The sequence below is a fragment of the Furipterus horrens genome, unplaced genomic scaffold (genome assembly GCF_987537825.1).
Source record: "Furipterus horrens unplaced genomic scaffold, mFurHor1.1.pri manual_scaffold_11, whole genome shotgun sequence".
NCBI classification, from domain to species: domain Eukaryota; kingdom Metazoa; phylum Chordata; class Mammalia; order Chiroptera; family Furipteridae; genus Furipterus; species Furipterus horrens.
The window spans coordinates 33,185,127-33,199,375 of record NW_028327181.1 but is presented as its reverse complement, the minus strand read 5'-3'; the positions used below and the strand labels follow the sequence as shown (position 1 = coordinate 33,199,375).

The window sequence follows — 14,249 nt, the reverse complement described above, 5'->3', positions numbered from 1 at the left end:
ACCCTTTGTAATCTTGTAAAGGACAATGGGCGAAGGTCTCAAGCTCCTCTAGCTGCTTCAAGCTGGACATGGTCGTCGTCCTACCTACCCTTGGGTCCAGAAATCCCTAATAACAGTGGGGGTGTGGAGGGGAGGGTGGCCTTCCCACATGGGGAAGGATTGTGCAGACTCCAGGTCAGTTGGCTGTCTCCGGACAACGGCGTGCTTGGTTTAGCAGGCTGGCATCCTTGTTGTGTTCTGGGGGCAACAGATTTGGCAAAAAGGGTTAAAAAGCATCATTCAATCCATAACTACTAGGTGGCAAAAGGCAGGGATTAATTTTTCAATGTTCTACATTAGGAGAAAAAAAAAAAAAAAAAAAAAAAAAAGGGCTTCTTTGGAGGAAGGTGTGCTAGGCACATCTCTCCTGTCCAAAACCCTTTTGTCCATTTTATTTAGTTTGGGCTGAGGGAAATAGTTTGTTTCCCCCCTCTCAGACCTCTGGGCCCTTTCTGTCCAAGCCATTAGGATAGAAAAGAGAATTCAGTTTTAAAGTGAAGCCCACAGACCACCCCATTCTTCACCAACTCAGCCATTTAGTTCAGCCAAACTGTTGAGTCTCCGGAGGCAGCGCTGCAGAGAGGATTAAGTGAGGCTTATGCGTACAGACAATCACTCAGGTAATGCGGTCATAGGCTTATGCCCTTTGAAAACAGAAAACACATGTTAATTTATGTAACATAACCAACAAAAAAGTCTCTAAATCTGTAAGACTGTCTTATTGGGAAGACATCCAGTTGCAAGGCACTTGACATTCTACTTGCCTGCAACTTGAATCTCTTTGGTGATATCACAGATATGGTTTAATTTTCAAGTGAAACCATTTTTTAAATGAGAAGAAACTTTTAAGACGGTTAGCTGCCCTACTTTACAGTCTGCCACTGATCATTGTGATTTTCCTTGAATACTGATTTTTCTCCCTAAGATTACTCTCCTTGTCTTTAAAGGGACTACATTAAGTCCATTTTTAATTTATCCTGTTCATTTGCATAAGCATAACAAGAGCAGCAAATGATCACTTATGATCTTTAGTTCTGTTTTGCTGGAACTTACCCAAGGAACATTTAGGGTGGCCCTCAGTCTGCTCTTCAGTGCACAGAAGCTGGGCCACATACCTGGCATTCATCCTTGCCTGTACACACCTGTCCTTTCCAAGTCTTTCTGGTTTTCCATTGTGCCTTAAGGTCCCTTCTAGCCATCTTTCAGGAAAACAACCTTCGTTCCTTCCCTGGAGAGATTGCTGTGGACCGCACAACCAACCATGGCAGCAGGCCTTTTATTTCGCGGGCTTTTATTACCTTTGAAAGTCATTCCCAGTTCCTTAGGGCTTTTTGGTAACAACATGAGCCCAAGCATGTCTCCTTTAGGCTTGACATTCCAGTCAAAGGCTTGTTCAGAAAAAGGAACCTCTATTAACAACTGGTCTTATTAGGTCTATGCAAAGAAACTTAAGTCATTACTTACTTGTTTAGAATGCCAAACTCTGGAGAGATCAAATAGGGAGAAAAGTATACAACGTGAAGAAAAATCTTTGTCCTAATATTCACTGAACTGGCATTTCCATTCTTCATATTTTCATTTTCCCCCACTAAAAAAAATTTTTTTGTTTGTTTTTCCATTACAGTTGTCTCACTTTTTTTTTTTTTTCCCCTCTTGCTTCCCTGTATCCTGCCCCTCCCTTCCCCCACATTCAGTCCCCACTCAGTTGCCCATGTCTGTGGGTCATTTATACATGTTCTTTGATTTTACACTTCCCCTTCTTACCCCCTTTTCTCCCTCCCCCCTCCCCCCTTGTTACTGTTAGTCTACTCCTTGTTTACATACCTCTGGTTCAATTTTGCTCATTTGTTTGTGTTGTTCATTAGTTTCCTGTAATAGGTGACAGCATAACGTATTTTTCTTTCGTTGCCTGGCTTATTTCGCTAAGCATAATTCTCTCTAGTTCCATCCATGTTGTTGCAAATGGTAAAAGTTCCTTCTTTCTTTCTGCTACATAGAACTCCATTGTGTAAATGTACCACAGTTTTTTGATCCACTCATCTACAGATGGGCATTTAGGTTGTTTCCAGCACTTGGCTATTGTAAATAGTGCTGCTATGAACATTGGAGTGCATAGGTTCTTTTGAATTGGTGTTTCAGGATTTTTCGGATATAATCCCAGTAATGGAATTGCTGGTTCAAAAGGCAGTTCCATTTTTAGTTTTTTGAGGAAATTCCAAACTGTTTTCCATAGTGGCTGCACCAGTCTGCATTCCCACCAGCAATGCACCAGGGTTCCCGTTTCTCCGCATCCTCTCCAGCACAAGTTGTTTGTTGATTTGTTGATTATGGCCATTCTGACTGGTGTGAGGTGGTATCTCATTGTGGTTTTTATTTGCATCTCTCTGATGGCTAGTGATGTTGAGCATATTTTCATATGTCTATGGGCCCTCTGTATGTCTTCTTTGGAGAAGTGTTTGTTCAGGTCCTTTGCCCATTTTTTAATTGGGTTGTCTGTCTTCTTGGTGTTGAGTCGTATGAGTTCTTTATATATTTTGGAGATCAATCCCTTGTCTGAGATGTCATTGGCGAATATATTTTCCCATATGGTTGGTTTCCTTTTCATCTTGCTGATGTTTTCTTTAGCTGAGCAGAAACTTTTTAGTTTGATGTAGTCCCATTTGTTTATTCTTTCCTTTATTTCCCTTGCCTTAGGAGATATATCAGTGAAAATGTTGCTACGTGGGATATCTGAAATTTTCCTGCCTATTTTTTCCTCTAGGACTTTTATGGTATCACGGCTTACATTTAAGTCTTTGATCCATTTTGAGTTTATTCTGGTGTATGGTGTAAGTTGGTGGTCTAGTCAGATAGACTCTTAAGAAGCTACACCATCGTCTCTCGAGACGGACGGCTGCCGACGACGACGACGATGTATTTTCATGAAGGAAATGAATACTTTCTATACTTGTAGCTCTTACTTCAGCTCAACTGAAGGAGTTCTTAAAAAGGCATAAAAATCTAGAGAATAGTATAGTGAGCCCTCATGTATTCTTCATTTACAGTTTAGTTATTTTTTTGTTAAAGTATTTTGAAGCAAATCCTAGAAATTATACATTCCAACCCATAAATGTTTGATTGAAAATTTAGAAAGTGTATTTTCTTATATAATCACAATGTCATTCCACGTAACAATAATCTTTCTTTGCTATGTCCTATTTATAGTCATATATCCATTTACCTCCAAGTGGTTTTTTCAGTCAGTTTGCTTAAATCAAGATACTTACAAAGCTTACACAGCACATTTTGTTATCAAGAGTCTTACATTTCTTTTAATCTAGGATGGCCTGTGTCTCTACGGTAGTTTGAGACAGTTTTGTTGGGCTCCAAGTGTGAGGCCTAGGGAAGCCCAATACAGGCCAAGTGTTAGGGTGTTGTCTAATTCATCTTAAGTAGTGAGGCATGAAGGAACAGAAAGGACTGAGATCTGATCCCTGGGCTCAGAAATCAGGCAGAGTTTCAGTTCTTAGGCAAAGAAAGTTCCAACTGAATGACCTCTCAGAGGATGAAGTGCTGAGGGTGGAGTGTGGCTTCCTCCAGGGAACCTGTCAAAATGCAGCACTGTAGGGTCCTGTTTATGGTTTTTCTTTGGTGTCATTATACACCAAACAGTTGAGAATACTGGCAATTTTATTTTTTATTTTTTAAAGAGTATTTATTTTTAGAAGGAAGGGATGGGAGGAAGAAAGAACGGCAGAAAAACATTAATGTGTGGTTGCCTTTCAAGTGCCCCCAACTAGGGACCTGGCCTGCAACCTAGACATGTGCCCTCACTGGGGATCAAACCAGTGACCCTGTGGTTCACAGGCTGTCGCTCAATTCACTGAGCTGCACCAGCCAGGGCTAGAGAATGCTGGCAATTTTATAGCCCAGTCAGAAAGATGCATACAACTTATTTCTATTGCATGTACACAAAAGAGACAGGAGATTCTGGGGTCTGCCCTCCATTCTAACACTCTTTCCCTTAGGGACATACCGCCTAATGTTCTTTTCCTCGGTGAGCAGAAAGGCCTCCACAGACACACCTAGCATTGGGTAGCATTTGAGAAGTGGATAGTATCCTCTCAGGAAGTAACATTCTAAAGAAAGCACACATACAAAAAAAGTTTTCCCTCTTAGGTCATTGCTTTGGATAATTCATTTTCCTCCTACTTTGGAATAAATTTTTGAAGGCAATGAATTTATAGGGAAGAAAAGAGAAACGCTTTTTCCTCAGGAATGAGTGTGTTAGGGAGAAAGCATGTTTGACCACATGTAGACCAAGAGAGCATGGAAAGGAGATTGTGGGGTGGGAACGATTCTGGACTGAGAAATGGAAAGATCTACAGTTGAATTCCTCTTCTTCACTTACTGGCTATTTTAACTTGAGTAAGTCACTGAACTAGTTTGAAACAAGTTTTCTTATCTATAATATGTGTTTAACAATGTCTTTTTATATAGTCTATAATGATGATAGAATAAAAGTTTTCAATTTTGAAACTCTCTAGACTTTGTGGCATTCTTACATGTGGGAAAGGAGTATTATTATTGCTGCCATTAGGAGGAGAAAACCCAACTGAATTCCTTGAGAGAACAAATTGTTGTGAGAGTGCTGTGTGGGTCAGAGTATCCATCTCAGCCAAGAGATTTGCAACCCAGAATGAAGAATGGTTCAATGCCATTTATTTATATCCAGAATAAAGAATAATGTGGAAAATCAAATACTGTAATTTTAAAAATAATGTAATCTTTTCTCAGTCTCTATTAGTGTAAGAGCACCAGCGAAATGAATCTTACAGACATTGAGTAGGGCTAAATTAACTCAATGGCAGTATTAATGAGGAGAGCCTCTCCTTCAATATAAAATAGAATTATAATAATGAAAATTTGGCTATTAAGTATAGGTAAGAATTGGATAGACTACCAGCTCTTCTATAAAATAAGACAGCAGTGAACTGGTTGCACAGAAATTATGACATAAATGCCTGAGAGAAAAGAAGGGGAAATTAAGCTGCTTGACCCTCACACAGCTGGAAGTTAGACAACTTCAGTAAGGTGCAACAGGAAGACAGATTTCTAGAATGAGAGGAAGATTTGAAAAATAAATACAAAACCAAATACTATGTGGTGCCTTAAAATGAAGCTGGGGAACCAATTTTGTTTTTGTTAGTATTTTGGGTGTTCAGTATGTGACAATGTAAAATTATATTGATGCCAGCCCCCGTTTATGTTCTAGATTTTCTTGGTTGATTAATAACTGAACCAAGCATATGGTGATATGCTCAGTTGAGCACTTCTGGAATCTCCAATAAAAAGCCAATGAATTAGCCCTGACCAGGTGGCTCAGTTGGTTGGAGTGTTATCCCATACACCAAAATGTTGCAGGTTCAATCCCTAGCTGTGAATTCGATCCCCCATCCAGGTGCATACAAGATGCAGCCAATCAATGTTTCTCTCCCCCTACCCCCTCAAATCAATAAACATATCCTTGAGTGAAAACTTTTTAAAAGGCAATGAATTATATGATAGAGATGGGTGGTAATAAAGCATTAAATAAGAGGAGTGCTGAAATTTGGAGTAAAAGTTTGCTGGTATAATGCCATGTAACATGCATTTATTTTAAGTGTTATGTATACTATCCAAACTACATAACAATTAAACAAATTTAAGCATATTATTAATACATCTCCACCATAAAAGTTACTATTTATATTTCATTAGTATTATCTACTTTTGTATCATACATTATATTTTTTGAGCATCTATTATTCAAAATCATAGTGCTGGGTGTATGTGGAGGAATAGCTTCCATTTGTCAATGACAGAGTGAGATCAAGCAAGATAAAAACAATAGTAACCAGGGATCTAAAATTTCTAAGGCATTAGTGACAAGACCCATTTCAGGTGAATGGAAAGAGGAATTATCCAAATAATTTTGTGTGTGTCTCTTTTCTGGAAGTGTGGTTGTCACAGGTATAGTCAGTCAGACCTTGCAAGGATTCCAAGTTTTAAGCATTGAGCTTATCCAGGGGATTAGAGGTGTGAGTGGGCTAGCTGATTCATCCTGTGTCTCTAGGACTTGAACACTCTTCTTGGATCTCATTGACAGATGTGAGATCTGCCCTTAGGACAGGGTTTTAGGACTTTCTCAATAGAATATAATCCCCATGAGAGCAGGACTGGGTCTATCTTGGTCACATTGTATCTCCATTCCCTCACTTTGCCTCTGAACCATAGTGAGAATTCAGTAAATTTTTAAAAATCCCATATTGTTGGAGAAAGGTTTTCCATGAAGCAGAAAAAATTTTTTGAAGCTAAAATACATTATCATATAAGTCTGAGGCTATTAAAGTCTGAAAAAGACTTGGAAACGAATACTTTCAGAATTACTACATTATTTCCAACAGACTGTACATCTCACCATCATAGAAACACCCATACACATATGTCTGCACACTTGAACACACACACAGACTCACCTCTGTCCACTTTTTCATCCTCTGATCTTTGTTACCTAGTTTAGAAAAAGAAATCAGGAACAGTGACACAAATTGGAAATTGCACATCGCAGGCTTTAGGCCTTAACACTGTGTCATGAGAGAAATAAATCCTTTCTCTCAAGACAGCTGATAATTTTTTTTGGCAAGTTCTTCTCTTTTTGCAATTCTCCCCTTCCTTAGAGCATTCTTTTTTTTTTTTTTTTTTTTTTTTTTTAGCTGAGGACACCTCTTTATTGCTTTTAGTAGAGGGTGGTTACAACAGTTTGTCTATATGTGGAAGGGAACACTGTCCCCAGGTCAAGGGGGACCAGAATTTATAGAATCAGACAGCAGAAAACTTGGACAGGAAACCAGAGCCTGCTGAGGTCAAGCTGGATTTAAGACCAGAATATCTGCTTCCCACCTGTTCCTTTCCCAAGCCCAGGGTTCCTGTCCCAGCTTCAGCTGCCAAGACATCATCCTTCACCCCAAGACCCTCCCAGCTACCACAACTCCACAGAGGTGCAGCTGTGGAACCTCAGAGTGGGACTGGGTGGAGGGCGGTAGGGGCTGTACGCCCAGCCCAGTACCCTTTGCTCACCCTGAGGTACCCAGCGCCCACCCCTCAGCCAGCTGTGCCTCCTGGAGAGGGGCCTGGACATGCAGGTCGGCTGGCGGAGGGCCTGCTCTGGTCAGCACCAGGTCCTGAGCTGGTGCTCCTCAGTCCACCACCGCTGAACTGGCCATGACGTTCACACCACAGGCCCCGGACCGCGATGCAAGTAGTAGTAGCCCTCTTGACCCCAGTCAGTGCCCCAGCTGTTCTTGAGGGCCCAGAAGGGAACATCAGAGCGGTTGCCAGAGCCCCAGAGCAGCACAGCACAGCATGGCCAATGAGCCAAGGGCTGCAGAGAAGCCTCAGCGGGCGGGAGATCCCACGGCGGTAGAACTGCATGCCACAGGCATAGATGGCGAAGGAGATGAGGCCCTTCTTGGCCAGCCAGGCCGCCAGCTTTTGTTCATCCTTGCTTAGCTCCACCAAGTCATTGATGTAAACCTTGACCTTCTCTGTAGAGAAGTTGCAGGTCTCCAAATGGCCATGGTAGCTGTAATAATGCTCTGTCTCCAGCCCTCCCAGAGTCTTTACGGCTGAGTAGGCATTGGAGGGCAAGCCACCCATGCAGGCCTTGTCCAGTGTGTCGCAGTCCACCAGCTCCTGATCAGAGAGGGAGAGCAGGTCCCCCTGTTTCAGGAACCACTGGCCCTCCACGTTGCCTGTAACTGAGAAGGCCCAGAAGGAGCCACACATACCCTGGTTCTTGACTTCGGTGACAGCCCCCTTGTTCCTCCAGTCCCACTCAGGTGGGGCAGGGTCATCAACATGCTTGGCTAGGCGCATCTTCTTGCCAGTCTCCTCTTTGAGGAGTGGATTCAAGTAGATGGTGCGGAACTCATCCTCTGTGAGGTCACTGAACTTGGTGACTCCATACTGAGCTGTGCCATGGTCCAGGGCCTGGATCTTCTGAGCTCATACCATATTATTGATAAAGACAGACATGCGCCACTGGGCTTCCTCCTCTGTCTCATATGTCCGGTTATAGGTGGTGACAAAGTGCTTGAAGAGTGAAACCATGTCCACAGAAAAGTTTTGGGGCAGGGCAGCCTTGTTCAACAGTGGGAAGAATGAACTGAAAGTCTCGTTTTTGTCACCTGTAGTCTTGGTATCCACAGGGCCACAGTCCTGCCTCAGCAGTGTGTGTTTTTCTAGCTCATCCAGGACTTCGAAGGTGCAGAGCAGGGTTTTCTTAGGGAGCTGGCACATCATGGGATCGTTGCAGGGCGGCTCCTCCACAGTCACCTTCAGGGAGTACCTCCTTAGAGCATTCTTTAAGTTCTCTCCATCATCTCCTTCACTGAAACATACCTCATTTGGGACTAAAAATGTTTTAGCATAGCTGGGAACTTTTAATGGAAATATGAGAGAAGACGTCTCTGAGCTATGTAATATCTTGAATATATTTCCATATGTTGTGCAATTGATGATGTGTTACCTGAAATTCATATAAACAGTTGGGTCAAGGAGAATAAACACTCTCCAAGAGGAGATTTCTTTAGAAACCAACACTCCTTTCAAGGTAGTTTGATCTATTCTTAGCAATAGAGGTTCAACACATTCACCCCCAACAGAAACAGAATTCTACCAACCAAGCTGCTTTGTTGCCTAGTATTTTGCTCCAAACCAGAGTCAATCTGGGTGGTGTCTTAGACTTAGAGAACCTAGAACTGGAGGACTAAGTCCCTGTTTTCACCTGCATGATCACAGTCAATTTACTTGATTTCTTTGAAATGTAATGAGGGTGAAAAGTAGTTTCTGTTGACTTAAAAACTCTGAAATAAGCTATGAAAAAAATTTTAGGTAATGGTGAAAATTATGAAACTTTCAGTGTTCTTTGTAAGCATTTTTTTTTACATATCTAGAATGTAAATGAGTAGGAGAGATTTTTTTTTCATTCTTGTTTTACCCTGACCTAATCAAATCATTTGATGATTCAAAATTTCATCACACTCCCAAATAAAGAAAACTTCATTTGGGGGGGGGGAGATGAGTAATGACTAATGTGATTTGACTACCTAAATGAAAACTCCATTCTGTGTATGGTTCTTAGACTTTGTGCTGGGCCTTGATCTTGGAATTTGGATGTTAATCTAATCAGTAGGTGAGGATACAAAGGTGAATGAGAGTGGCAGCAAGTCTAAGCTTGGGAGTGGAGGCAGGAGCTCTTCCAGTTGGCACTTGTTAATACAGGTATTATGCCATTCATCACAGAATCACAGTGACAAGATGTGGCCACAAAGGGTGGTTTCTTTGTCACAAGGACAAGTGAGAATGTTCTACCCAGATTGCCTGCATTAGGAAATGCTGTCATCCACCAGTATTATTGAGATGCACAGGACTTTTCTCAGCAGATACCAGACTACATGTAAAAATCTCTGGCCACTTGTCATTCTCAGTTATTGTCTATCTTCCCCACTGACCTTTTTGCCTATGTCTAGGGTGCACCCACCTTGCTCTTTTGAGCAAGTACACTATTCACCTTCTATGACCTGGGTTTTTCTTCTGGTTTTACCTTTGTTTCTAATTTGGTTTGATCACCAAACTTTCAGGAAAGTTCTTTTGTGACATCTCCCATTCAGACAACATGTACTATTATACTCCTTTGGGTGGATTCCAAAAAGAGTCTAAGTTTTTCCTTAATCAAGCAAACTGCTGATAGTCTTTAGGTGTGTGTGTGTGTATAAACATGGTTTTAGAATATTGACTTAGCTCCTGATTCATAAGAAGTAGGTGTAGAAGACTCACATGGGATAAGGGACAGAGCCCTTAGTAGGGCTCAGTAGACCTGAATTTTTTACCAAGCTCTGCTAATAGTCATTGCTATGTGACAGGGGGCAAGTTACAGCCTTTATAAAACCTTAGCTGTAAACTACTGGGTTGAATTAACACTGAAGTGCTTTACAGATTATGTCCATGTGAGCTAGACAGATTTACATAGACTTGGGGTAATGTGGGAATTTATTGTAAAAATATATTAGATTGGATCTACTGTTTACCAACTGCAGTGATTTTAGAATACCTGAAAGATTGATTCAGTTGAAAACATTGCACATGTTTATACCTTGTAAGTAAAGAAAGAGAGAGAGAATACCCAGAGGAAATATATCACTAGTTGTTATTTAAGATATCTGTTTCAATCTGTGTGATGCTGTCAACATGACTTCCTGAGAAAATACTTACTGTAGCATTTAACTGGCATGGGCTGTATTTTTTATTAAAGATATTTTACTCTTCTTACACAAACCAATTAACTGTCTTATTTTTTTCTTCCAGGAGTAGCTAAATATAAGGTTGGCTGTCAGCCAGTTTGCTATGTACTAGAAAATAATAGCTTACTGTCTATAAAAAGACTTATTTTCAAGTGTTTCTATTCAGTTCTGACAGTACCTGTGATGCAGAAGATATTTATAAGGCTGTGATGAAAGGTCCTATGTTGGATGTTAGCTGCACAGAGTTGCAGAAATAATTTTATTTCTCCATTCAATAGCTCTTTGTGGTCATAGATGACCAAAACATTAACACTTCTTCTACTATTTGCTAAAAAATTCACTATTGTTGAAAAGCTTTTCAAGCGCTTTGGAATATCTCACTGAAATCTTATGTATATTCCAAAAATATAGAAAAATAATATTGAAATATATTTAGTCAGATTTGATGCTTCAAATTTATAGGCACCAATATCTTGGTATTAGGAAGTGACAATATTTTTATTTATTTAGGTTTCTCTTCTGTAAAACATGATCTCCATATTAAAGAGGAAAAGGTGCTTTCAACTACTTTAATGAAAGGATGATTTTTTCCATCTTATAAAGCTCATTAAAGCTAGCATATTAATGATTTATGAATAAGTGAAAGAATGTAAGTTACTTTTTTTTGAACTGTACAAGGTTGTAAAAAAGTTAGAGAAAAATCTTGGTTCATAATAAAAGCTTGTTGAACTGATTTATTGAATTCTTCTAAGTGATCTTGGATAAAAATTAAAATGTAAACTATTTTTTAATGTTTCTAAGCTTTCTAGAAGATGGCTTTGAAATTTGAATGAGTATATGTTTAACTATAATTTCGAGCACTTGATAACTTTAATTGAGAATATGGAAGCTACAACCTTAGTGCAAGGAAGAATGGCAACTAAGTAAGCATCATAGCACCAATAAAAAAATGAAGAGCTACATGACAAAACTATGGTGTTTTGAATTCACTTTTATTATCTCACAATTTAGTTAATATTTACTCAATGCCTTCTCTGTGTCTGCACAATGCTGCATGTTATAGATACAATAATAAAGAAAAATTGAATTCCCTGACTTCAAAAATTTACAATCCAGTAGGAGGTTGTGGACAAGAAAACTGAATATTATAAGACAGTGTTATCACCCCAGACAAGTAGGGCAGTTTGGGGATTCATGAAGTCTAATCAGGAAGGTCAGGAAAGACTTCCTGGAAGAAGGGACTTCTAGGCTGCACCCTGAATGATGAGTAAGTAGGTGGTTCAGGTGAAAGGTGGCTATGGGAGAAGATTGTTAAAGCAGAGGAATCAGCATGTGTGAAGGCCCTTAGAGGGCAGAGTACAAATGTGACTGGAGCAAAAAGTGTAAGTGCGAGAGCTCTTACTTTAGCTGCTCATCATCATCATGGAAAGAAAACACTTACTAAAGATCAGGTATGTGTGGCTCTGTGCTAGCTGTCATAGAAAGATTGCTTATTGATGGTTCCCTATTTGTAAAAAGCACCTTCGTTAAAAAAAATATTTGTACACATTGTCTTATTTAATTCTCACGTCAAACCTGTGAAGTAGATTACATTATTCCAGTTTTATAGAGGAGGCTCAGAGAAGTAGTGACTTTGCCAAGATTATTTACTAAGTAATGACCTAATTGAACTGGGTCTCCAAGTAGTTTTCTCTCTCCCCCTTCCCTATATCATCTTCCCCATCTTCATCTTTGTAATAAGGGCCATCATTCATTGAGCCTCTACCGTGCGTCAGGTACTACAGGCAGTCTGCAAACATGGTGTCGTTTAATCCTTATAACCTTCAGGATCATCTGTAGAGAAAGAAATTCATGCTCTTTTCACTCCATCCTAGCTCCTTTTTTCATGAAGAACAGGGCTCACCCCTCTTTGCCTTCTGTCACAGTTTGAAAAGTTGCTTTTTTTAAGAAAAGGGACATTATTTTATAGCAATTTCTTTTATATGAAGAAGACTGAGATAGTTTATCTTCTGGATACTGTTCATTGTATAAAAGATCAGGTTTTCCTTTAGATAGACTGCCAGCCAGTTTAGAGCTAAATTTATATGCCCTCTCCTCATACTCCCTGCAAATGCATAGGTCTTTATTATATATTTTTTTATATCAGCTCCATTCCTGTCTCTATTTGATAATATAATACTTATTTTTCTTCTGCCCTTTTTCTCTTTACATTTAGTTTATCTTATTATTTCTAAAATAAAGTAGTATAAAACAATTAAGAAGACTTCTGGCCAAGATGGAGGCGTAGACAGACTCACTACGTCTCCCCCACAACTAAGAAGGAATACAACTACTCAAAACTAGAAACAATCAGAAATTCCAGAAAATCAAACTGCATGGAAGTCCAACAAACAAGGATATAAAGAATAAATACTCATTCAGACAGGTAGGAGGGGCAGAGCCAGGGCGGAGAAGATGTGGTGTGGTGGTGGCAGCAGCGGCAGCAGTGACAGGCCAGCAGAAAGCAGTTACACATTTTAAAAAGTAAGTAGAGACACCCGAGGAGTGTTTTCAGTTCCTCACCATACCACCCAGTTCATGGTCGCAGCACTGAGGATAATCAAGTCTCATTGCTTCTGACTGTGCAAACCAATGGGGGTAGGGACAGAGGCAGAAACTGCCACTCTCTCAGTGGAGTCTGCTTTTTTAAAGGGCCTCCATGGTCCTAAAACATCCACAGACCCACCTACTCTTGGAAGAATGGCCAGGACAACAGCTAGAGGGGCACCAGTTCCATATATGAGTAGGAGAAGTGCCTGGAAAAGGGGCGAGTGCTGGGCAAGTGGCATTGTTCCCTCTCAGACCCCTCCCCCACATATAGTGCCATAACGTGGTGAAACAAGTCACCCTGTACTGATGAATCCCTAAGGCTCCACCCCTTACAACATAACAGGAGTGACAGCTCTACCTAAGACACAGAGGCAAACAAACACAGGACTCTGTCAGAATGAGGAGACAGAAAAGTATGGCCCAAAAGTGGAAATGGATCAAGGTTCCAGTGGGAGAACTAAGCAACGAGGAGATAGCCAACTTAACAGATGAGGAGATAGCCAATGTAACAGATGCAGGATTCAAAACACTGGTGATAAAGATGCTCACAGCCTTGACAGATATGCTTGAGTACAGCAAATGCATAAGAGAAGAAGTGAAGGCTATGCTAAGTGACACGAAGGAAAGTCCACACAAAACCAGTGGTGAAGAGAAGGAAACCGGGGTTCAAATCAATGGTTTGGAACATAAGGAAGGAAAAAGCAGTCAACCAGTACAGAATGAGGGAGCAAGAATTGAAAAAAATGAGGAGAGGCTTGGGAACCTCTGGGACAACTTTAAACATGCCAACATCCTAATCATGGTGGTGCCAGAAGGAGAAGAGGAACAGCAAGAAATTGAAAACTTATGTGAAAAATAATGGAGGAAAACTTTCCAAATTTGGTAAAGGAAATAGACATACAAGTCCAGGAACCACGGAGAGTCCTCAGCGAGCTGGACCCAGAAGGGACCACACCAAGGCACGTCATGATTAAAATGCCAAAGGTGAAAGATAAAGAGAGAATCCTAAAAGCAGCAAGAGAGAAATGGAGAGTTGCTTACAAAGGGGTGCCTATAAGACTCTCAGCTGATTTCTCAAAAGACACTTTGCAGGAAAGAAGAAACTGTCAAGCAGTATTAAATGTGATGAGAAGCAAGGACCCACAAACAAGATTACTCTATCCAGCAAAGCTAAGCTATCATTTAGAGTGAAAGGGCAGATCAAGTGCTTCACAGACAAGGTAAAGGTAAAAGAGTTCATCATCACCAAGCCATTATTATATGAAATGTCAAAGGGATTTACTTAAGAAAATAAGATCA

At 40.4% G+C, this 14,249-nt stretch overlaps 1 pseudogene; it reads right to left on the bottom strand.

Moving 5' to 3' along the window:
• Window positions 1-7,211: 7,211 nt before the first annotated feature.
• On the bottom strand, window positions 7,212-12,940 carry LOC149997368 (cathepsin F pseudogene; annotated as a pseudogene).
• Window positions 12,941-14,249: the final 1,309 nt, after the last annotated feature.